Genomic DNA, 24313 nt, shown 5'->3' on the forward strand with positions numbered 1-24313 from the left:
ATCCCATACTAAATACAGCCATTCTTTTCAGCAGACATGTGTAATTCCAAGTAAAGTAAACTCTTAATTATGAAAGGAATGCATGTCATTCTGCTGTCCAGAAATCTCTTCTGTTCATTTCATTACTTACTTGGGTAAGTTTTTGGGGTATCTGCGGATTTATGAAAGGGTTACTTTTATGTCAATGAGTTAGATTAAAAAGTATATCATAAATTAAGTCAAAAGAGGAAGGCAAAAGCTTGAGACTTTGATTTGCAGGATATTTGCGTTTTCAGTAGTTGAAAGTAAATCCTTTTATATTCGATACAAAGATAAGACAACCAAGTCCCATTCAGGACTTGTGATTTTACATAAACATAAATTACTTTAACTACCCCCATAGTGATACTATGAATTCACAGATGCCTAAGAGGCATGTTGACAGTTTCTTTTAACTTTAAATTATATCAAAATAATTGTGATTCCAAATCTTTTGTTTCCACCTCACTATGCAATAAGGATGTAATGAAAACTACTCTATTCATTGCCTTGCTAATACATAGGCATTCTGTCTGCGTGAGGAGTCAAGAATTGATATCATTAACCAAGTTAGTTGTAACTGCTCATGAGTATCCAGAGTCAGCAACCGTTGTGATGCAATGGTAATTTCCCTATCCCTCAGCCAAATGACCCAGATTTAAATCCCCCCTAATGACAACATGCCTGAATAGGTTGATTTAAAATATCTGGACCAACTTACTTATTAGCTCATATGGACTGACTGACTTTCTGAAAATAAAATACTCAGCTTCTGAGGGTGACCAAAGTGTATGTTTTCATAGTCAATAAAAATATTGTTGCAGGGTTTGTATAATATTTCCTTGTGAATAGTTCTTTATATCTAACGTTTTGACTTTGCATATATTTTCATTGACCTTTTATTATATTGATTTTGCCATATGTCAGAGGGACTAAATTCAAAAGATGATCCATAATCTGTCTTCAAGAAGACTTCACTTCCACATCATTTATTCCCTTTACCCACCACTTCTATGATTGTGGATTTTTTTTTCAGTGATGCTGCTCATTTGTACCTATGCAGTTTGTGTTAAACCATCACAGCCAGGGGAGAAATTGTGAACAAAACTTTCAGCTCATCAGTCAATCACCAAAGATGAAAGGTCAGATTGTGAATGGACAATCAAAGACTGAAAAGGAATAAGTCATTTGGCCCCTCAAGCCTGATCTAAGATTTAGTAAAATCATGGTTAAACTTACTGTAGCCTCAAATCCACTTTCCCACTGATTGCCAATAATTTTTCGCCCCCTCAATTACCAGGCATCTGTCACTTCCTCCCTAAGAATAATCAAAGACTCTAATTCCAATGCTTTTTCAGAAAAAGAGTTCCAAAGACTCACAGCCCTCCTTAAGATTTTTTTTAACCTTATCTGTTTTTTACATGGGTGAATGCTTGTTTTTAAACAGTGATCACTGGTTCAAGATTCTTCCATAAGAGAAAACATTCCCTCTGCATTTACTCCGTTAAGACAACTCAGAATCTTATATATTTCAATCAAGTCACCTCTTACTCTTCTACAGTCATCTGGCTATAAGTCCAATCTGTCCAAGATTTCCTGAAAAGGACAGCCACCCATCGCAGGTAATCTTCTCTGGACTACTTCCAATACATTTACATCTTTTCTTATATAAGGTGGCCAATATTGTATGCAGAACTCCAGATTTGATCTCACCAGTGGCCTGCAAAACTGAAGATTTACCTCCCTACTTTTATATTCAACACCTTCACAGTGAATTTTAACATTATATTAGCTTTCCTGATTCCTTGTGGTATCTACATGCCAGCCTTTTACAAATCATGCTCTCGGTGTATAGTCAAATCCCTCTTCATCTCAGAGCTCTGCAAACCCTCCCCATTTACATTTTAGGCTTTTAAAAGAAATTCCTGTCAACATGTCTTATTTCACATTTTTCCACACAATACTCCATTTGCCAGAGCTATGCCTAATCACATAAACTGTCCATATCTATTGTAATCACCTTATTCTTCGCAACTTACTTTCCTACCTTTGTGTCATCAGTAAATTTTGTAATCAAACCTTCCATTGATTCATCAAAATGATTTATACATATTGCAAACACGTAATGACCCAGCACGTATCCCTGCAGCACACGACTGATTACGTTTTGCCAAGGAATAACAGACCTATGCCTATCCATTCTCTATTCTTGTTAGCCAGCCAATTTTTATTGCAATGCCTATACAATGTCTCTTATACCACAAGTTTTTCTTATTTTCTGCTATAACCTTTGATATGGCATTTTATGAAATGCCTTCTTGAAATCTAAGTACATTGCATCCACCATTTGTCCTTTGCTCTCAGCACATGTTACTTCCTCAATGAACTCTCGTAGTTTGGCTAAACATGGTTTCCCTTTCACAAAGCTTCCCTGAATATTGGGAGTTGTGGAAAATTAAAACCAAGACATCAACTATCCCACTTGACACTTTTTTTGCTGCAATATTCAAAATCAGAACGTTCTTCAACTTGGAGCTTCAACAATTTAGTCTGTACCCTTTTCTCCAGTGATGGTAATTCTCTTGAGTTCCTCTCTCCCTTCCATTTATTGATTCATTAGTGTTCCTGGGATGTCCCTTTTGCCCTCCGTCATAAAGACTGATACAAAATATTAACTTATCTGTCATCTCTTTATTTTCCATTATCAATTCTCCAGATCTACTTTCTAAAGGACTAATGCTCACTTTGTTAACTCTCTTTACTTTGTAAATGTTCATTGAAATTATTGCTACCATATTTTTAAATTTCTAGCTAACTGTCTCTCACTTTCAAAACTTTCCTTTATTATTTTGTTCATTAATTTTTGCTTTCTAAAATCTGTCCAATCTTCTGACTTGCTAACAGTTTTTGCATGATTACATGCTGGTTCCTTAAATTTTAAAGTATCTTTAACCTTTCTGATTAACCATGGATGATTGGTCCTTCCCTTTGAATTTTTCTTACTCCTTGGAATGTATTTTTTGTTTTATTCTGAAAATTTCCCTTAAATTTATCTCTTGGGGTCTGGCCTTCAACATAATTTGCTAATTCATTTTAGTCTGCTCTGCTTTCATAACTTCATAATTGTCTGTTTAAGTGTTTAAAATAATCTTTTTTTCCCTCGAACTGAATGTAAAATTCAATCATATTATGTCTGCTCCTACCTCAGGGCACCATCACAATTTAATCCTATCTCATTGTACAATGAAACCTCTATTATAGCCTGTTCTCAGATTGACTACAGAACATTTTAAAATTTAAAATTATCCTGGAAATAATCTATGAACCTGTTATTGAAGCTAGCTTTTCCCATCAGACAGTTTTAGTTTTTATGTAAACTAAAATCTTTCTTGATTATCACTGTCTTTCTAATAAGCTTCAATTATTTCTTCCTTTTCCTAAGCCAAGTGCTTATTAGGGGCCTGAACTCCACAGTCACAGCTAAATTTTTGCCTCTATTACTTCTCAAGCCATTTCTACACCTTGATTTCCGGAAATTTGGTCATCCCTCTGTTACATGCTAATGCCATGATTAATTAACAGAGCCACTCTTCTCCATCTGATTCCAGACCTTGATAAATATCCTATGCCTTTTAATATCTGGGTACAAATCCATGTCATTCTGCAGCCATGTATTTAAAGTGGCTAACAGATCATTCAGGTTTATTTCCATTTGCACCCTCAATTTACCTGCTTTGTTTTGAATGCTGCACGCATTCTGATACAGATGGTAGATTTTTCCCCAATCTTTGAACAGCATAAGCCATGGTGAAAAACTTGGAAGAACACATACAAAAGCAATAAAATTGAGATGCTTGTCATTCGGAACAAAAGTATGACATTCCCTTTGAGGTTTCAATGGCTAGATGGTGATTACATTTGTAAGCACCTCAGACCTTATTTCCGTGTATCTGCATTTCACTCTTTGTGAATATCATCTTATTTCTCTGCAGTTTGCAAATCATAAAATCATAGAAACCCTGCAGTGTGGAAGCAGGCCATTCAGCCAATAACCACCTAGACCTACCCCATCCTATATCCCTGTAATCCTGCACTTCCCATGGGTAATTCACGTAACCTGCATGTCCCTGGACATTATTGCAGTTTAGCAAGGCCAATCCACCTAAGCTGCACATCCTTCGACTGTGGTATGAATCCAGAGCACACAGAGGAAGCCCACACAGACATGGGAAGAACGTGCAAATTCCACACAGGAAATTGAAAGGGATTAGGCTTTCTCAAGTGAAATGGAACTATGCTCAGTCAGTAGGTTCGGCCACATTCAGTCAAAAGTATCATCAGATCTCAGTCAAGAGGGTTGGCCATAATCAGTCCTAGAGTTTAGACAATAAATATCGAAGTGGTTACTAGGGGCAGTCTATGCTGGTTGGGGAATATGGGAATCTCAGATGTGGGGATTGAAACTATTTCACTGGGATACCTGGAGGGGATAATAACTCTGAACAAGACCAACTCCCAAAATAAGGGCAGGATCTGATCTGATGTGTAAGGGCATGGATTACTGTGAGATAGAATAGTTTTACAAGTCACCAGTATCTATCTAAAGGAGGAATTGAGTGGCTGGAAAGCTGGTGGGGCAGGAATAGGACAGATGTCACCAATGAGTAAGTAAGTAGTGCAGAGGGCAGGAAGGCTTTATAGTTTAGGAGGATGAGAGCCATTGTGTGAAGATGCTGCATGCAATATTGAGAGTGGGAGACCGTTAGCATTGGTAAAAGTGTGTACAATGGCATAGTTAGATTCAGTGTGAGATAACACAGTAAAGATGCTGGCTCTTGCCCTTACAAAGTGCAAAAGGTAATTGACCTTTTCTCTCCATTGCTGGGGATTTCTTCTCAATGGGGACACTGCACTGACATGAGTGGCTATCTCAGTCTAGGCTAGCAATGTTTGGTGCTATGGTCCACAGGAAAAAAGATGGTCCTCTTCTCCATGACCACAGGGTCTCCACATTCTTATCAATTAACTAATGCATCAGTCTTTCTCCTCCATAATTAGCATTGGGCAACAGATTTTGGAGGCCATTTCCTGCCACACACTATGTGAACTGATGCAGAGCTGGTTTTAAATGTGATACCTGTAATGTCAACCTCAGAAGGTCCTGGCATTTGCGAGCAAGTCTGCCTCTATGACATACAATTCAACACAAAGTGTAACGTGGAGCCTAGACGCATAATTAATGTGATTAGCAGCAGATGACTGTACACGAAAAGTCATTATGGCATATAGAGGAAACCTCTCCACGTAACTTCTTGAAAATGACACACACATAAAAGTCAGACCAGATTTTTAGTTTTATTTTTATATTCCTTTTTGTAATATCTGGCCTTATCTGTTATTTTATCTGTAGACTCTACCCCTGGTCCTCATTGAGAAACATTTAGACGTTATCAACAAATCTATGTGAACTTTTTGCGTAATTCAAATTTCTTTTGATCTACTTGGAAATTTGCAGCATTGCTGTGACCAATGGCAGTGGCTGCTAAATACTTTCCTCTGTTCAGTCATTGCCAGTCAAGGTGACCTTTCTCCATTTGAGTTTGAATTTTTTTATTCATTGGTGGAATGTGGGCATTGCTGGCTGTGCCAGCATTTATTGCCCATCCCTAGTTGCCCTTGAGAAGTTGGTGAACTGCTGCAGTCCACCTGCTGTGGGTTGACCCACAATGCCATTGGGAAGGAATTCCAGGATTTTGACCCAGTGACAGTGAAGGAACATAATATACTTCCAAGTCAGGATGGTAAGTGGCTTGGAGAGGAACTTGAAGGTGGCACTGTTCCCATATATCTGTTGCCCTTGTCCTTCTACCTTTGGAAGTGATCATGGGTTTGGAAAGTACAGTCTGCAGTGCATCTTGTAGATAGAACACACTGCTGCTACCGAGCGTCAGTGATGAAGGGAGTGGATGCTTGTGGATGTACTGCCAATCAAGTGAGCTGCTTTGTCCTGAATGGTGTCAAGCTTCTTGATTTCTGTTGGGAATGCACTCAGTCAGGCCAGTGGGAGTATTCCATCACCCTCTTTACTTGAGCCTGACAGATAGTGGATGGGCTTTGGGGAGTCAGGAGATGAGTTACTCGATGCAGTATTCCTAGCCTCTGACCTGCTCTTGTAATCACTGTATGAACGTGCGGAGTCGAGTTGAGTTTCTGGTCAGTGACAGCCCCCAGGATGTTGACAGTGGCGAATTCAGTGATGGTAACACTATTGAATGTCAAGGGTGGTGGTTAGATTGACTCTTATTGGTGATGGTCATAGCCTGACATTTGTGTGGCACCGATGTTACTTGCCACTTGCCAACCAAATCCTGGTTGCATTTGAACATGGATTGCTTCAATATCTGAGAAGTCATGAATAGTGCCGAATATTATGCAGTCATCTGTGAACGTTCCGAATTGTGGCCTTACGATGGAGGGAAAGTCATTGATGAAGCAGATGAAGATTATTGGGCCGAGGACGTTACTCTGAGGAACTCCCGCAGAGATGTCCTGGCACTGAGATGGCTGACTTCCAACAACCATGATCATTCTCTTATTTATCAGGTATGACTTGAAGCAGTGGAAAGTTTGCTCCCTGATACCCATTGATTCTAGTTTTGCTAGGGCTCCTTAAGGCCATGCTTGGTCAAATGCAGTCTTGAAGTCAAGGGAAATAAGATTCTAGGTACTCCAAGATGGAGGATGGGAAAGATTTCTGGCTGTAACAGCTGCACCTTTTTTTGAGGTATTTTACTTCTTGGAGGTGATTTTCTCGAATTCCAGGAGCAGCAATTACTGTTTTGTATGTTGTTGCATTGTTTTGGAACTTTGGAGAAAAAAAAAGTCAAGACAACAGCATAGAGTCACAGAGTCACAGAGATGTACAGCACAGAAACAGACCCTTCAAGCCAAATCATCCATGCTGACCAGATATCCAAACCCAATCTAGTCCCACTTGCCAGCACCGGCCCATATCCCTCCAAACCCTTCCTATTCATATACCCATCCAGATGCCTTTTAAAAGTTGCAATTGTACTAGCCTTCACCACATCCTCTAGCAGCTCATTCCATATAGGTACCACCCTCTGCGTGAAAAGGTTGTCCTTTAGGTCTCTTTTATATCGTTCCCCTCTCATCCTAAGTCTATGCCCTCTAGGTCTGGACTCCCAACCCCAGGGAAAAGATTTTGCCTGTGTATTCTATCCATGCCCCTCATGATTTTATAAACCTCTATAAGGTCATCCCTCACCCTCCAATGCTCCAGGGAAAACAATCCTAGCCTATTCAACCTCTCCCTAGAACTCAAATCGTCCAACCCTGGCAACATGCTTGTATATCTTTTCTGAACCCTTTCAAGTTTCACCACATCCTTCCGTTACGAAGGACACCAGAATTGCACACAATATTCCAACAGTGGCCTAACCAATGTCTTGTGCAGCCGCAACATGACCTCCCAACTCCTGTACCCAATACTCTGACCAATAAAGGAAAGCAGACCAAACACCTTCTTCACTATCCTATCTACCTGTGACTCCACTTTCAAGGAGCTATGAACCTGCTCACCAAGGTCTCTTTGTTCAGCAACACTCTCTAGGCCCTTACCATTAAGTGTATAAGTCCTGCTAAGATCTGCTTTCTTAATATGCAGCAACTCATATTTAACTAAATTAAATTCGATCTGCCACTTCTCAGCCCATTGGCCCATCTGGTCCAGATCCTGTTGTAATCTGAGGTAACCTTCTTCGCTGTCTACTACACCTCCAATTTTGGAGTCGTCTGCAAACTTACTAAATATACCTCTTATGCTCACATATAAATCATCTATATAAATGATGAAAAGTAATGGACCCAGCACCGATCCTTGTGGCACTCATTGGTCACAGGCTTCCAGTTGAAAAACAACCCTCCACCACCACCTTTGAGCCAGTTCCATATCTAAATGGTTAGTTCTCCCTGCATTCAATGAGATCTAACCTTGCTAACCAGTCTCCCATGGGGAACCTTGATGAATGCCTTACTGAAGTCCATATAGATCACGTCCATCACTCTGCCCTCATCAATCCTATTTGTTACTTCTTCAAAAAACTCAGTTAAGTGTGTGAGACATGATTTCCCATGCATAAAGCCATGTTGACTATTTCTAATCAGTCCTTGCTTTTTCAAATACATGTACATCCTGTCCCTCAGGATTCCCTCCAACAACTTGCCCACCACTGAGGTTAGGCTCGCTGGTCTATACTTCCCTGGCTTGTCCTTACCACCTCTCTTAAACAGTGGCATCACGTTAGCCAACCTCCAGTCTTCCAGTACTTCACCTGTGACTATTGATGATACATATATCTCAGTAAAAGGCCCAGCAGTCACTTCCTTAGGTTCCTACAGAGTTCTAGGGTAACCTGATCAAGTCCTGGAGATTTATCCACTTTTATGCATTTTGAGGCATCCAGCACTTCCTCTTCTGTAATATGAACATTTTTCAAGATGTCACTATCTATTTCCCTACGTTCTATATCTTCCATGTCCTTTCCCACAGTAAATACTGATATAAATACTCGTTTCGTATCTGCCCCATCTCCTGCGGCTCCACACAAAGGCCACCTTGCTGATCTTTGAGGGGCCCAATTCTCTCCCTAGTTACCCTTTTGTCCTTAATGCATTTGGGAAAACTCTTTGGATTCTCCTTAACTCTATTTGCCAAATCTATCTCATGTCCCCTTTTTGCCCTCCTGATTTCTCTCTTAAGTATACTCCTACTGCCTTTATACTCTTCTAAGGATTCACTCGATCTATCCTGTCTATACCTGACATATGCTTCCTTATTTTTCTTAACCAAAACCTCAATTTCTTTAGTCTACCAGCAATCCCTATACCTACCAGTCTTTCCTTTCACTGCAACAGGAATATACTGTCTCTGAACTCTCGTTATCTCATTTCTGGAGGCATCCCATTTTCCAGCTGTCCCTTTACCTGTGAACATCTGCGCCCAATCAGCTTTTGAAAGTTCTTGCCTAATACTGTCAAGATTGGCCTTTCTCCAATTTATAATTTCAACTTTTAGATCTATCTATCCTTTTCCATCACTATTTTAAAGCTAATAGAATTATGGTCACTGGCCCCAAAGTACTCGCCCACTGACACCTCAGTCACCTGCCCTGCCTTATTTCCCAAGAGTAGGTCAAGTTTTGCCCCTTCTCTAGTAGGTAATCCACATACTGAATCAGAAAATTGTCTTGTACACACTTCAAAGATTCCTGTCCATCTAAATCCTCAACACTATGGCAGTCCCAGTCTATGGTTGGAAAGTTAAAATCCCATACTATGATCATCCTATTATTCTTACAGACAACTGAGATCTCCTTACAAGTTTGTTTCTCGATTTCCTGCTGATTATTAGGGGGTCTATAATACAATCCCAATAAGGTGATCATCCCTTTCTTATTTCTCAGTTCCACCCAAATAACTTCCCTGGATGTATTTTTGGGAATATCCTCCCTCAGTACAGCTTTAATGCTATCCCTTATCAAAATGCCACTCCCCCTCCTCTCTTACCTCCCTTTCTATCCTTCCTGTAGCATTTGTATCCTGGAACATTAAGCTGCCACTCCTGTCCATCCCTGAGCCATGTTTCTGTAATTGCTATGATATCCCAGTTCCATGTTCCTCACCATGCCCTGGGTTATTCTGCCTTCCCTGTTTGGTCTCTTGCATTGAAATAAATGTAGTTTAATTTATCAGTCCTACTTTGTTCTCTGCTTTGTCCCTGCCTGCCCTGACTATTTGTTTGGCTCGCTTCTGTTCTCAATTGTAACAGTGTCAGATTGAAATCTTTCCTCACTATTGCCCTGGGTCCCACCAACTCCTCCACCCCCCCCCCCCCACCTTACTAGTATAAGTCCTCCCAAGCAGCTCTAACAAACCTCCCTGCCAGTACATTAGTCCCCTTCCAATTTAGGTGGAAACTGTCTTTCTTGTACAGGTCACTTCTACCCCAAAAGAAATTTCAATGATCCAAAAATGTGAATCCTTCTCCCATACACCAGCTCCTCAGCCATGCATTCATCTGCTCTATCCTCCTATACCTGCCCTCATTAGCTCGTAGCATCGGGAGTAATCCAGATATTACTACGCTCGAAGACCTCCTTTTTAAGTTCCTGCCTAGCTCTATGTAATCTCCCTTCAGAATCTCAACCTTTTCTGTTCCTATGCCATTGGTTCCAATGAGTACAATGACCTCCTGCTAGCCACTGTCCCCCTTGAGAACATCTCTGAGACATCCTTGATCCTGGCACCAGGGAAGCAACACACCAGTTGGAGTTTTCGCTGCTGGCCATAGAAACGTCTGTCTGTAACTCGTACTAGAGAGTCCCCTAATACAGTCGATCACTTGGAACCCAACGTACCTCTCATTACATTAGAGCCTATCTTAATACCAGAAACTTGGCTGTTTGTACGAGTTCCCCTGTGAACCCATCACCCCCAAAACTTGTTTGAAATGCGGATAGCCACAGAAGACTCCTGCACTAACTGCCTACCTCTCTTATCTTTCCTGCAGTTAGCCCATCTATGTGACTGTATCGAGACTTTTCCCCCTTCCTATAACTGCCATCCATCACATCCCCTTGCTCTTGTAAATTCCTCCTTACCTCCAACTGTCTCTCTAACTGATCCATTTGATCTGATAGGATTCGCAACCAGCGTCATTTATTGCAGATATAATCCTCAGTAGCCCATAAACTCTCCCTAAACTCCCACATCTGAACAGCATATCACTCTACTAAACGCCATTTTTGCTTCTTTCAATCTACAGACCCAGAAAATAGCACTGTCTTATTCCTCTAAAAAACACTGCTCCAGGTTAGCTTAATACTTATGACTTATATTTTAAGTTTAATCAAGAGATATAGCTCAATAAAACATATAATCACTCTATAGCTTATTGATGAGTGTGTGCTGATTTAGGTGTCACTATCACCTCACTGCTGGAATTCAACTCTTTTGAACGAACCAGTGCTGTAATGAGGTCAGGAGTTGATTGGCCCTATGGAACCCAAATTGGGCATCACTGTACAGGTTATTGCTGAGTAGGTGCTGCTTGATAGCACTGTTGATGACACCTTCCATCACTTTACTGCTGATATAGTAGACAGGTGAGATGATAACTGGATTTTTTCAGCTTTTTATGTACAGGACATTCTTGGGCAATTTTCCATATTGTTAGGTAGATGCTAGCATTGTAACTGTAATGGAACAACTTGGCTACGGGAGTGGTAAGTTCTGGAGAACAAATCTTTAGTGATATTGTGGGAACGTTGACAGGGCCTGTGGACTCTGCAGTATCCAGTGTCTCCAACCGTTTCTGGATAACATGGAGTGAATTGAATTGGCTGAAGAATGGTATCTGTAATGCTGGGAACCACTGGAGGAGGCTGAGATGGATCACAGTGTATTTTATATTGGTGCACTGGAAGAGAATAATAACCCAAAAGTGTTCCATACATTTCATAAATTAATTCCTTTGTTACAGTTCTTTCCCTTGCAAAATTCAAATCAGATGTTTCTTACCGAGCAACAAAATCATTTGAGTATCAGATTATTAAGACAAATTCTTGCTAAATTTTAAACTGTTTAAACCAAAACTCAGAAATGAAATTGTTTTATGCATCACTCATTTATTACTGACTACACCTGAGGATAACAATGTCAGCACAGAGAATATATCATTCGATACCTCATATGAGTGTTTTTGAAAATAGCTTGGAAAAGCAACAGTAAATGTGCATAAAGAGTAGTCCCAAGGTTCAATAATTATTGAGTTTCCTTCATCAAACTTAGATTCTAGCACTGAATTTGACCATTATTACTTTACAAAGTTATCAGCTTGTTTCAGAGACAAGATCAATAAATTAAATGCAAACATTCACTGAAGCCAAATACAAAATGTCAACTAGAAGCAAATAAAATATCATGAAAAGGAATGTTCAGACAAAAAAAAAGAAATTTGTAAACTAAATTTAGAAAAGTACTCTGCAAAATCATTAATTTCTCATTAAAAAAGTCTCAAATTATTTTCCATATTATTGTTATGACTTCTATGAAACAGCTAAATTGTGATTTGCTGGTGAACACATTTTGCTGTTAATGCATTTTTGACTAGAACATATAAATTTGTAGGAGTCCTTGTCTCAATTTATAGATGGCACTTGCTCTTTAGCCAATTCCATATGATTCATGTGTATACTTATCTCTCTTTTACTGTTTCCTATTCAAAGCTAAATATGGAATCAGAAAGGATATTTGGACAAGGTATTGATTGCCAACATGGACTGCATAATGTTCTGAGTGTGAAGCATGGGATGAATATAAAGGGATTAATTTGGCAGATATTAAATTGAGTTGGCAATAATCAAAAGGAATATATTAACATTAAAAAATCATATATTTGCAAGCAAGTACGAATGTTGCACGTTTGTTGCAAAATTGTGCAGAAACATGTAGTGATTTTTTTATATACATTTAAAAGGTAAACTTGTAGCAATTTTTCCTTGGACTGATACTGATACTGATTCAGTACTGGTACCATACTCTTGCACTAGTGCTCCAGGCTAACATTACAGTTATAGGGCAGATGCACCCTTAATATGAAAATTGTAGAATAATCTTTAATGGAAACAATGTGATTGTCTGGCATGATAAGAGTTTTTTCAATGTCATGAAAAATACATATAATTCAAATATTCTGTCCTTCAACCACGATAATAATAATGAGGGAACCAATTTGCATTACCAAGTTTAACACCTGATCCCTGCATATATTAACATGAATGTAAGAAAATAATGATTCAAGGATTGATTGCCATGTTTTCAACATCAAAACCAATGATGTGTCATTGAACTGGAAATAAAATACATCAAATTTGCATGTAATCTGTCATTCTACCATATAATACATTACCCATGGCTGTTGTCCATATGATTAGATCACAACAACATAACATTTTGCTACCTTTTCAATGTTTTCCTTTCCTAAACTATACAGGGATATGGGAATGAACACAGAAATAAGATCAGGTCATTCAGCCCCTCAACCCTGTTCTGCAAATCAATCACCTATGACTCGATGACATCATAACTGACTCAAACCTTAACTACAGCCTAGCAATTTTATTTGCACAATTACAAATACCTTCATCTAATAATAATATGCTCGTCTCAGTTTTGACCTTATAAATTGACCAAACCTTATCAACTTTTTTTTTTGGAAAAGAGAAATCTTGCTTTCCATTAACCTTTATATGAATATCTGCTTCCTAAAACCATCTTGGATAATCTAGTTCTAAATTTAGGGTTCTTCCCCCTTGTCCTGCACAGTCTCACCAGAGGAAATAATTTCCCTTTAACTGTTTAATCATATTGTACAAAATATCTTTAACTATCTCAATTACACCAATCCTTGTGCTTTAATGTTCGGATGAATACGGACATAATCTATGCAAAAAAGCCACATATCTTTAGCTTTAGCATTATTCTGGTGAATTTGTGCTGCACATCACCTGAAGCAAATTTACCTTGCTTTCTCTTACTTTTCAAGGGATATGGAAGTCACAGGCTAGGCCAGAATTTGTTGCTAATTCTTAACTCCTTGAGCAGAATAGTTTGCTAGGTCATGGGGTTCTGAGGAAGGTTTACTGAATCCAAAATGTTAACTCTGGTTTCTCTCCACAGATGCTGACAGGTCTGCTGAACTTTTCTAGAAATTCTTGTTTTTGTTTTTGAGTTTGCTAGGCTATTTCAGACAGTAGTGAACAGTCATAGCTCTGGTTGTCACATCCAGAGCAGACTGGCTCAGAAAGGTAGATTTCTTTCCCTAAGCTATATGAACCCATGGATGTCTAGATTATCAGTCCATGGACATTTCCACAATGCAGTGGTAATACCACATCTCCCCTTAACATACTTGCAAAGTCTTTTATGCTGTCCTTGGATTTCCCAAGGTCCTTTCCCTGTGGGTAGGGGAGTCCGGAACTAGATGGCATAGGTTTAGGGTGAGAGGGGAAAAATTTAAAAGGGATCTAAGGGCAACTTTTTCATGTTGGGATGGTGTATGGAATGAGCTGCCGGAGAAAGTGGAGACTAGTACAATTACAACATTTAAAATACATCTGGATGGGTATATGAATAGGAAGAGTTTAGAGGGATATGGGCTAAATGGTGGCAAATGGGACTAGATTAAGTTAGGATATCTGTTCAGCATGGAGTAATTGGACTGAAGGGTCTGTTTCCATGCTGTACATCTCCATGACTCTATGACTCTATACAGTATTTTCTAATATTCTCTTTTTGTAGGTCTCACTACATCTATAGTACAAATGGTTGGTTTATTTTATCTTTACCACCATTTGGATACAGAACTGGTTTGAAGGTAAGAGACAGAGAGTGGTGGTGAAGGGTTGCTTCTCAGACAGTGGGGAGGCCTGTGACCAGTGGCATGCCACAAGGATCAGTGCTGGGTCCACTGCTTTTTTTGTCATTTAAATAAATGACTTAGATGTGAACATAGGAAGTATGGTTCGTAAGTTTGCAGATGACATCAAAATTGGTGGTGCAGTGGACAGCCAAAGAAGGTTACCTCAGAGTACAATTGGATCTTGATCAGATGGGCCAATGGATTAAGGAGTAGTAGATGGGTTTAGTTTAGGTAAATGTGAAATGCTGTATTTTGGAAAGGGAAATCAGGGCAGTACACATTCACCTAATGATAAGGTCCTGGGGAGTGTTGCTGAACAAAGAGACCTTGGAATGCAGGTTCATAGTTCCTTGCAGTTGGAGTATAGGATAGTGAAGTTTTTGGTATGCTTTCCTTTATTGGTCAGTGCATTGGGTATAGGAGTTGGGAGATCATATTGCGGCTTACAGGACATTGGTTAGGCCACTTTTGGAATATTCCATACAATTTTGCTCTCCCTGCTATAGGAAGGATATTGTGAAATTTGAAAGGGTTCAGAAAAGATTTACAAAGATGTTGCCAGTGTTGGAAGGTTTGAGCTATGGGGAGAGGCTGAATAGGCTGGGGCTAGTTTCCTTGGAGTGTCAGAGACTGAAGGGTGACCATACAAAATTTTATAAAATCATGAGGGGCATAGATAGGGTGAATAGGCAAGGTTTTTTGCCCCAGGGTAGGGGAATCCAAAACCAGAGGGCATAGGTTTAAGATGAGAGGGGAGAGATTTAAAAGGGACCTGATGGGGAACCTTTCTCATGCAGAGGATGGTGCATATATGGAATGAACGGTCAGAGGAGGTGATGGAGGTGAGTACAATTACAACATCTAAAAGGCATCTAAATGAATATATGAATAGGAACGGTTTAGAGGGATATGGGCCAAATGCTGACAAATGGGACTACGTTAATTTAGAATATCTGGTCAGCATCTATAAGGTGAACTAAAGGGTCTGGTTCTGTATTGTTCATCTCTGTGACTCTATGACTCTACCAAACCATAGAACTTCTGATATTGCTTGTATTTGCATAAGGAGGTTGTGTACTATTTCTTGTCTATTTTGTTGACCAACATCACGATATTGCACAAGGAATGCATTGTTTTGCAATATCTATGAAGCTTACAGTAAACCTTAAAAATATATCCCAGGAAATAACTACAAGCAGAGCTACCATCGCCTAGTAGCAAGATGAATATTGAGATAAATCTCATCAGAATGAAAAAGCAGTAAATTCTATTGTTCCAAGCTGTTAAATTAAGATTCACCCATTTGTTCTGTGACAACAGCATAACCAAAAGACAAACTATATGTACTGAACAACTATGAAATAAAAAATCCTTACTAACTAATGCATTGTAAATTGGACTCCATCTCCAGTTTATTGGTGTTTCCAGTATATGAAATTATTAGGGTAATGTGCCGCTGTTGATTCAGGATTATCCCTTCATTCCAAATAATATGTAGCAATTAATTTCCATCCCAATTTTTTCCGGAGTAAATTTTAAAACACGCTAGTAGAGGCTCAAGATTGTTAAAATATTACCTGCACTGCTACCAACTCATGGGGCCGAGATTCCAAAAAGGCAGAAAAAAATGGAAAAGCCTGATTTATGCTTAAATCGCATGAAACGTGTTCAGAATAGCATTATTGGCGAACTAGGTAGCGAGGAGCAGGATGATTTTTTCTCTCTCTCTCTCTTGTGGACGGGAATCACCTATTTGAATGCAAAAAGATAATCCACGTCCATTGTTCCGATGAGAATACATTTCTGAGATAGTATGCCAGTCGGTCGTCTGGTTTGAACGGGAGCTCAAAATAAACACACAGATTCCATTGTGTCTTGGTTTTTTTTTCTTGATCAGCTGGGTTTAAATTATCACAACCAAAACTAAGCTGAGGATCCTCCTGCACCAACGTGTGGATATTTTTGTCAAGCAAAGCAGCCGCGTTCCAGAGGAAGGTACAGCAAATTGCAAACTGCATTGTGCTTTGAAACACGAGCTGGTGGCACTGAATAAATCTCAGGAGCGTGTTACACATGATCAGTTTAGCTCGATATTGTACTTTGCAGTTCCGAGTACGCTGTTGCAACAAATAGGAATGAACCTGTTGTTGGATCTAATTTGTTTCCTTTTATCTAAGGAATTAGATCCTTGGATCTAATATGTTTCCTTTTCATTTTCCATTGTGTGTGATTTTTTAGCATTGCAAGTGGCACTGAACCAGTCCACCAGGCGAGTTATTTTGTAACAAGCCGTTGAAATATTTCTAAATTCATCCAAAAACATATACACATATGCATAAGGGGTCTGGCGAGGAAAGCACACACTTTAATCTCATCGATGCTTCTTCACTGCACCGAAATGTTTTAAGATAAACAGAGGGTCGAGAGATTTTCGCCTTTGAACTGTCCTTTGCAGAAGCGCCTTTAATCGTTGGGTGACACGGGCTTGTGGGCAGCAAGACGGATTGTCTGTCGGTGTGAAGCGCTGTGACCTGAGGTAGCTGCGCTGGCCATTTCAGTTCAGCACCAAGGTCAGCTCCTGTCCCAGGAGCAGCTGACACCGCGGCTGGTGGCAACACTGCAGCAACCGGTCACTGACCGAGCAAAAACAATCGATTCAAACAAACAATGGTGGAAGGCAAGCCCCTAAAACCTTCACCAGCCAAAAACAAAACCCTCAATCCTATTTTATCATAGGGTCTCCACCAGCCGTCTTAGTCCATTCCGCACTAAATCTACTGATTTCACGGGCTTTATTCAACCGACCTTAATGGAGAAAGCATTTTACAGGGGAACGAGACAGCAGACGAGTAATTCTACACATACATACCTGGGGTAGCTGGGTTGTGTTTCATCACTCCTGGTGCCCAGAGTAAGACTGACTACAGAGGTGGCTCGATTTATAACACAATACATCCATCCTTTACAAATCTCCTTTCAACAGGATTCCGCACCTTGTTACTATTAAAATCACCCTCGCCGAGGTGTACCTCTCTCGACGCAGAGAGTTACCATTACCTGTAGCACAACAGACCATTCAACCCCTTGATACTGTTCTGTCATTCAACGAGCTCACGGCTGTTGTGTATCCTGGCTCCATCCAGTCAGCTCGGTGCACACGGGAAGCGTGACTGAGACGTGGAAGGAAGGCTTCAGGCGGTGGGAACATGGGAGAGGGAATCTGTAGAATGGGCGAGCGCCAAACAGATCGGCGAATGAACCCCAGGGCAGGAAGCAGCCGACCAGACTGCTGTCACCTGTACGACCTGTTTGCAACAGAAACTACAAGTGTCACACGCCCATCTCAGGAGCTTCAATTACGGCTACAGTTACAGCGCTACCTTATCAAAATGCACCTCTATGTGCGCCGCAGGAAGAAAAATGCCATTGATATTGAAGAAAGCAGTGGGGTTCCCCAGTGTTAAACAAACCTGAGCTACAGAATCGATCGAAACGCCGATTGGAACAACGATTGTAAGAGAATCGGGTTGCTGAGTAAATAATTCGCCGGAATTTCGATTATGCTTTCCATTCAGAGTGGAAGATCCTGAAGGATGGAGCCTCTGCTGTTTGTCTAACAAAAGAAAACGACATCGAACAATACCTTGATTTGTTGCCCGGGTTATTGTCTGACGGTCAAATCCAGTTATTTCAGGAGGCAGGTCCGCTGGGAGCCCTCTGCTCGCTGTTTAATCAAGCCCATTGTCAGATCCAGTATCCCTGTCCTCCCCGCTCCAAAGCTGAACCCAGTCTTCTCGCCCGATCTGTCACAGCTCTTCTGTTGGACTCCGCCACTCCGCCTCTAGAAACAGAGGACAGCTACAACCCGGAAGGGCGGCGGTTCGGCCCATCCTGCCTGTGCCAGCTTTCTGCAAGTTCCTCTCGCCCACTCCCCCCAACATATCGATGCCTAGAATTTAAAGTCGGGAAGATCTGAGGGCTAAGGCAGTATTTGCGTGCGGTTCTCTTGCTGGTAACATTGTGCCAGTGGATCAGTTGTCATAATAAAGAGATAACCACACCAAGATGATAAGCGTTGTCCTGGTAATATGGCTGTAAGTATGGCGTTAGGCTTCCAAATTGAAATAGCCAAGCGATGGTCAGTCTCGGTCTCCATACAATGGACATTCAAAAACGTTTTTTTTCTTAAACCAGACCAGGTGAATGTGACAGCCCTTGGCATCAAGGCTGCATTCGACCAAGAGTGGCATCAAGGAGCCCTAGCAAAACTGGAATCAATGGGTATCAGGGAGCAAAGACTTCAATGGTTAGAGTCATACTGGGCACATTGGAAGATGGTTGTGATTGTGGGAAGCTAGTCATCTCAGTTCCAGGACATCTCTGCAGCAGATTCCCAGGCCCAACCATCTTCAGCTGCTTCATCAAAGACCTTCCCTCCACCATAAGGTCAGAACTGGGAATGGTTGCCAATGATTGCACAATGTTCAGCACCATTTGTGACTCCTCAAATACTGAAGTCAGTCATGTCCAAATGCAACAAGATCTGGACAATATCCAGCTTGGGCTGATAAGTGGCAAATTACACTTGCACCACAGAAATGCCTGGCTACGACTATCATCGATAAGAGGCAATCTAACTCCCACCCTTTATCATTCAATGATGTTACCATCACTGAAGCCCCACTGTCAACATCCTGGGTGTTATCATTGATCAGAAATACAATTGGATTCACCATATAAACACAATAGTTAAAAGAGCAAATAAGAGACCAGGAATACTGCACTGGATAACACACCTCCTGACTTCCCAAAGCCTGTTCACCATCTACAAAGCACAAGTCAGGAGTATAATGGAATACTCCCCACTTGCCTGGATGGCTGCTGCCCCAACAACACTCAAAAAGTTTGACATCATCTAAGTCAAAGCAGCCCACTTGATTGGCACTGCATCCACAACCATTCACACCCTCTACCTCTGATACTCAGGAGCAGCAGTGTGTTCTCACTACAAGATACACTGCAGAAATTCACCAAATGTCCTCAGTCAGCACCTTCAAAACTCAAGACAATTTCCAATTCGGACAAGGGCAGCAGATATATGGGAAAACAACCACCTTCAAGTTCCCTTCCAAACCATTCATCATCCTGACTTGGAAATATGTTGCTGTTCCTTCATTGTTGCTGGGTCAAAATCCTGGAATTCCCTCCCCAGTGTCATTGTGGATCAACCCACAGCCAGTGGAATGCAGCGGTTCAAGAAGGCAACTCAGGACCACCTTCTCAAGGGCAACCAGGAATTGGCAATGCCCATATTCCACAAATGACAAAATAAAAAATGTCCAGTTGAGAAGTTCTTGATTTAAGAGCATTATAACGGTAGAGCATGCATCCTGTTGAGTTTGCTCTGTCATGCAATACCATCTTAGCCTAAAGTATATTCACTGATGGAGCATCCACAATCCTTTGAGGGGGACAATTCCAAAGATTCATAAGCCTTTTGTCAAAAATATTTCTCCATATCTCAGTCCTTAGTGATCATCTCATTATAGTGTGCCCTCGTGTTCTGTATTCATCAGCCAGTGAGAACAATCTCTTAGCATCTACCCATCTATCCCCTTCATAATCTTCAATGTTTAACTGAAATTACCACTCATTCATCTAAACTCCAGAAAATATAGGTTCAACTTACTCAGTCTCTCATCATAAGACAACCCACTTCTTTCAGGAACCAGATTTTCACTACACTATCTTCTCCACAAGCATTGTCTTCCAGACATGGACTCAGAAAAGCTCTGTACATTGTCAGAATATTTCTTTATTCTTTTACTTCAATCCCTTTGCAATAAAGGGCAGCATGCAATTTGCTCCTTTTGGTTGATTAATGGGATCTGCATACTAACTTTTATGTATTCCTTCTACGAATAAATCAAAATCTCTCTGAACATCGCATTAACAAGTTTCACAATGTTATGGTACAGAAGGAAGCCATTTGGTCCATTGTAGCTGCACTGGCTCTTTCTGCATTTTAGCTCAGTGCCAATCTCCTACCTTTTCCCTGCAACCCTGCACATTTCTTCTATTTAAATAGTGCCCTTACGACTGTTTTAATGGAATTTTTTTCCAGGCAGTCCATTCCAAACCCTAACTACTCATTTCTTGAAAAGGTTTTAAGTTCCCTTGAGTTTGCTTCTTTTCTAAAATGCTAAAACTGTGCCCTCTGGTTTTTGATTCTGTCATAAGCAGGAGTAGTTTCTCCCAATCTATTGACCTCTCATGATTTTGGATCCATCTACCAAATCTCCTTTGAGCCATCTGCTCTGTAAGGAAAACAGTTCCAACATCTCCATTCTTTCATATAACTGAAGTGTCTTATTCTAGGAACATTCTTGTGAATCTGTTCTGCATTTTGCACACAATAGTCCAGCTGAGAATGTTCATGTCCTTTTTAAGGTCATCAGAATTTACCTATTCTTGTATTCTCAGCTCCTATTAATGAATACGAATTATACCCTCTCTCTCTACATGTCCTGCCATTTTTAATAACTTATGCACATGTACGACCTGGTTTCTCTACTCCTAAACAACATTTAGAATAGTACCCTTTAATTTACACAACCTCTCTACATTGTTTTGTACCAAAATCTATTACCTCACACTTCTCAAAATCGAACTTCATCTGCCACCTGTCTGTTCACTCCACCGACTTGTCAATGGTCTTTTGAAGATCTACACTGTCATCCGGACAATTTTTTCTTGCCTGGTGGTGCCGTGATAGTGTCCCTATCTCTGAGCCAGGAGGCCTGCGTTCCTGCCCCATCTGCTGCAGAGGTGTCTGAAGAGGTTAATTTAATAAATACATTTCTTCCACGTACTTTTTCTCACCCACAAAGTTTGAAATTGTCCCCTGCATAGCAAGACCAGGTAAGGATGGTAGTTTCCTGCTCTAAAGAACATGAGACACCCAGGTGGGTTTTTCGCCAACAAGCAACAATGGATTCATGGTCATCATTAAATTCTTAATTCCAAATTTTAAAAAAAATTGAATTCAAATTCCGCCACTTGCTGTGGTGGTTTTTGAATCCAGGACCCCAAGACATTATCTAGGTCTCTAGATTAACAGCCCAGCAATAATGCACTAGCCAATATGTGCAAATATCACAAAGACAACCCCTGGGGAAATCTAACTACAAGCTTTCTTCCAGCCTGAAAAATGCACATTCATCATTATTCTATTTCCAATCCTTCAACCAATTTTAAATCTGCATTGATGCTGTCCCTTTTATATCATTAACTGTAACTTTCCACAGAAGTCTGTTATATAGTATTGTACCAATGGCCTTTTCAAAGTCCATCATATAAACTGCATTGCCCTCATTAATTATTTCTGTTATCTCTTCACAAACTTCCAGTAAGTTAGTTATATATGGTTTTTACTTAACAATTCTATGCTGACTCTTCCAAATCAACAGCCATTTTTCCATGTGGATCTTAATTCTATTCCGAATAATAATTTCTAGATGTTTCCCTACTACCAAAAGTCAAAGTATAATTGCTAGTCCAACCTTTACTATATATTTTTTCTGAACAAAGACATAATGCATGCAATGCCCCAGCCCTCCAATACCACTCACAATTCCAAGGAAATTTGAAGGGTTATTGCTAGTGACTCTATAATTTCCATTCTCCCTTTCTTCAATATCCTTGGATGCATATGGTCCTGGTGCATCATTAACTTTAATACTGATGTGGAGATGCTGGTGTTAGATTGGGATGGAAAAAGTCAGAAGTCATACAATGCCAGGTTTACTTGAAATGATAAGCTTTTGGAGCACTGTTCCTTTGTCAAATTAAGTTGGTGGGGGGGGGGGGGAAGGGCACAGAATTAATTGTAGCAATTTTAAACTCATCTAGTTACTGATTTTCCTCTTCTGTCACCACAACTTTACAACTTCTGCCTCATAAATAAATACAAATGCAAAATATTTATTTAACACCTCAGCCATGCCTATTGCTTCTCTGTGTTTCTCACCAAATCCTCCTATTGCCACCTTTTTTTAACCACTTTTGTTTTTACCATTGATGTGCTGATAGAAGACTTTGGGATTTCCCTTTGTGTTTGGTTGCCAATCTTTCCCCTTTGCTGTATTTGCCTTTTCACCTCACCACTGAATCGTCTGCATTTAGTTTGGTTCTCAATTATATTTTGTACTTGGCACCCGTCATAAGCACACCGCTTCTCCTTTAACTTATTTTTTATCTCCTTTGTCGTACAGGGAGCTGTGGATTTGTTTGTCCTACATTTCCCTTTTAAGGGAATATCCCTTGACTGTGCCTGGACCATCTCCTCTTTAAAGGTAGTCTATTATTCAGCTACTTTTTCCCCCATCAACTTTGGTTCTGCTCTTCCCAGCCCAGCTCTTTTCTTGTCCCATTGCAATCTATTCTCTGCCTTTGAATGTTCTTATTGAGTATTGACTAATGTCATTTTCCATCATCACCTTAAGCATTAGAATATAATAATTACTGTCCTCTAAATGTTTCCACACTGTCATTTGATGTACTGAGCCCACTTCATTCCCAAGAAACAGGTCTAGCAGCACCTCCTTTCTTGTTGGACTTGACACCAGTTGCCGTCGGATATTCTCCTGAATATTCTCACTGCGCCTTACACTATCATCATTTCAATCTATATATGTATATTCAAAGTCCTAGTTATAGCTACACAATGATGCTCACATTTTTCTGAAGTATCCTTGTCACTTTATTCCTCTATATCCTTTCCATTTGTTGGTTATCAATAGATTGCACCAAACAAATGATTTGTATCCTTCTTGTTCCTTAATTCTAGCCAAATTAATTCTGTCCTGCAACCAATCTAATACCATATAAGTTAAAAATCACACAACACCAGGCTACAGTCCAACAGGTTGAACTATAACCTGGTGTTGTGTGATTTTTAACTTTGTACACCCCAGTCCAACACCGGCGTCTCCAAATCATGAATACCATCTAAGTCATCAGTGTAGAGTTTAAATAACTGAGCCCAACACAGTTCTCACAATATTTCCCTCAAAATGATCTACCAACTTGTAAATGCCCCATTTATTCCTACTTTCTGTTTCCTCTGTTCATAAATCCCTTCCTCCATGCTAAAATAACATCCACAACTCACTGGCCCTTACCTTGTGTATTAACCACATATCAAGCATCACTTTCACTGCCTTAATAATAGATTCCAGCACCTTGTTTGTGACTGTGGTCAGGGTTACTGGCCTGATCTTCCCCATATTCTCTTTCTCCCCTTTTTGAATATACATTATACCTACTAACTTCTCATCTACGGTGCCATCCAAATGTAGGGAATGTTGAAATATTGCAAAACCATAGCTTGTGCATCCACCATAAATGCAGGTTTCCTGAGGATATGGGCCATTACATCCTGGGGGACATTGCAGGGTTGACTGGGCAAGGTGTTCCTTTGTTGTTTATAATGTCTAGGTCAATACTGGATATCCATCTGGTTTTATTCCTATTTCTTAATTGAGTGTGCAGCCCACTGCCTTGTTATAAGAGTGATCATAATACCATCAGAAGTAACCAAAGATATCCAGTCTGATATTTCCCTAAAGTATTTCATCCACTCAGCATGATCAATGTTTGGTGTCTTTTGATATAATGGATTCAGAGGGCCATACAAAACTGATTCCAAAAGCCTATCCTTACACATATCATTTCATTAAATCATGAAATGTTTTTGACCAGCTCCCTTCCTTTTATACTCCAAATTTTAGA

At 40.1% G+C, this 24313-nt stretch overlaps 1 protein-coding gene across 8 annotated transcripts in view; it reads right to left on the reverse strand.

Annotated features, from left to right (window-relative positions):
• amer3 (APC membrane recruitment protein 3) overlaps nucleotides 1-18487 on the reverse strand; it is a 147633-nt gene extending 129146 nt beyond the window's left edge. For 2 of the 8 annotated variants that reach the window (XM_072572922.1, XM_072572919.1), the window contains exon 1: nucleotides 18165-18486. The gene's annotated coding sequence lies outside the window, so the exon portion shown is untranslated. Of the gene's footprint in view, nucleotides 1-17390; nucleotides 17767-17991 lie in introns of those variants that run through there. The other 6 variants (XM_072572921.1, XM_072572920.1, XM_072572925.1 and 3 more) reach the window with 5 other exon arrangements.
• Nucleotides 18488-24313: the final 5826 nt, after the last annotated feature.

The sequence above is a fragment of the Chiloscyllium punctatum genome, chromosome 6, assembly GCF_047496795.1.
Source record: "Chiloscyllium punctatum isolate Juve2018m chromosome 6, sChiPun1.3, whole genome shotgun sequence".
Taxonomy (NCBI): Eukaryota; Metazoa; Chordata; class Chondrichthyes; order Orectolobiformes; family Hemiscylliidae; genus Chiloscyllium; species Chiloscyllium punctatum.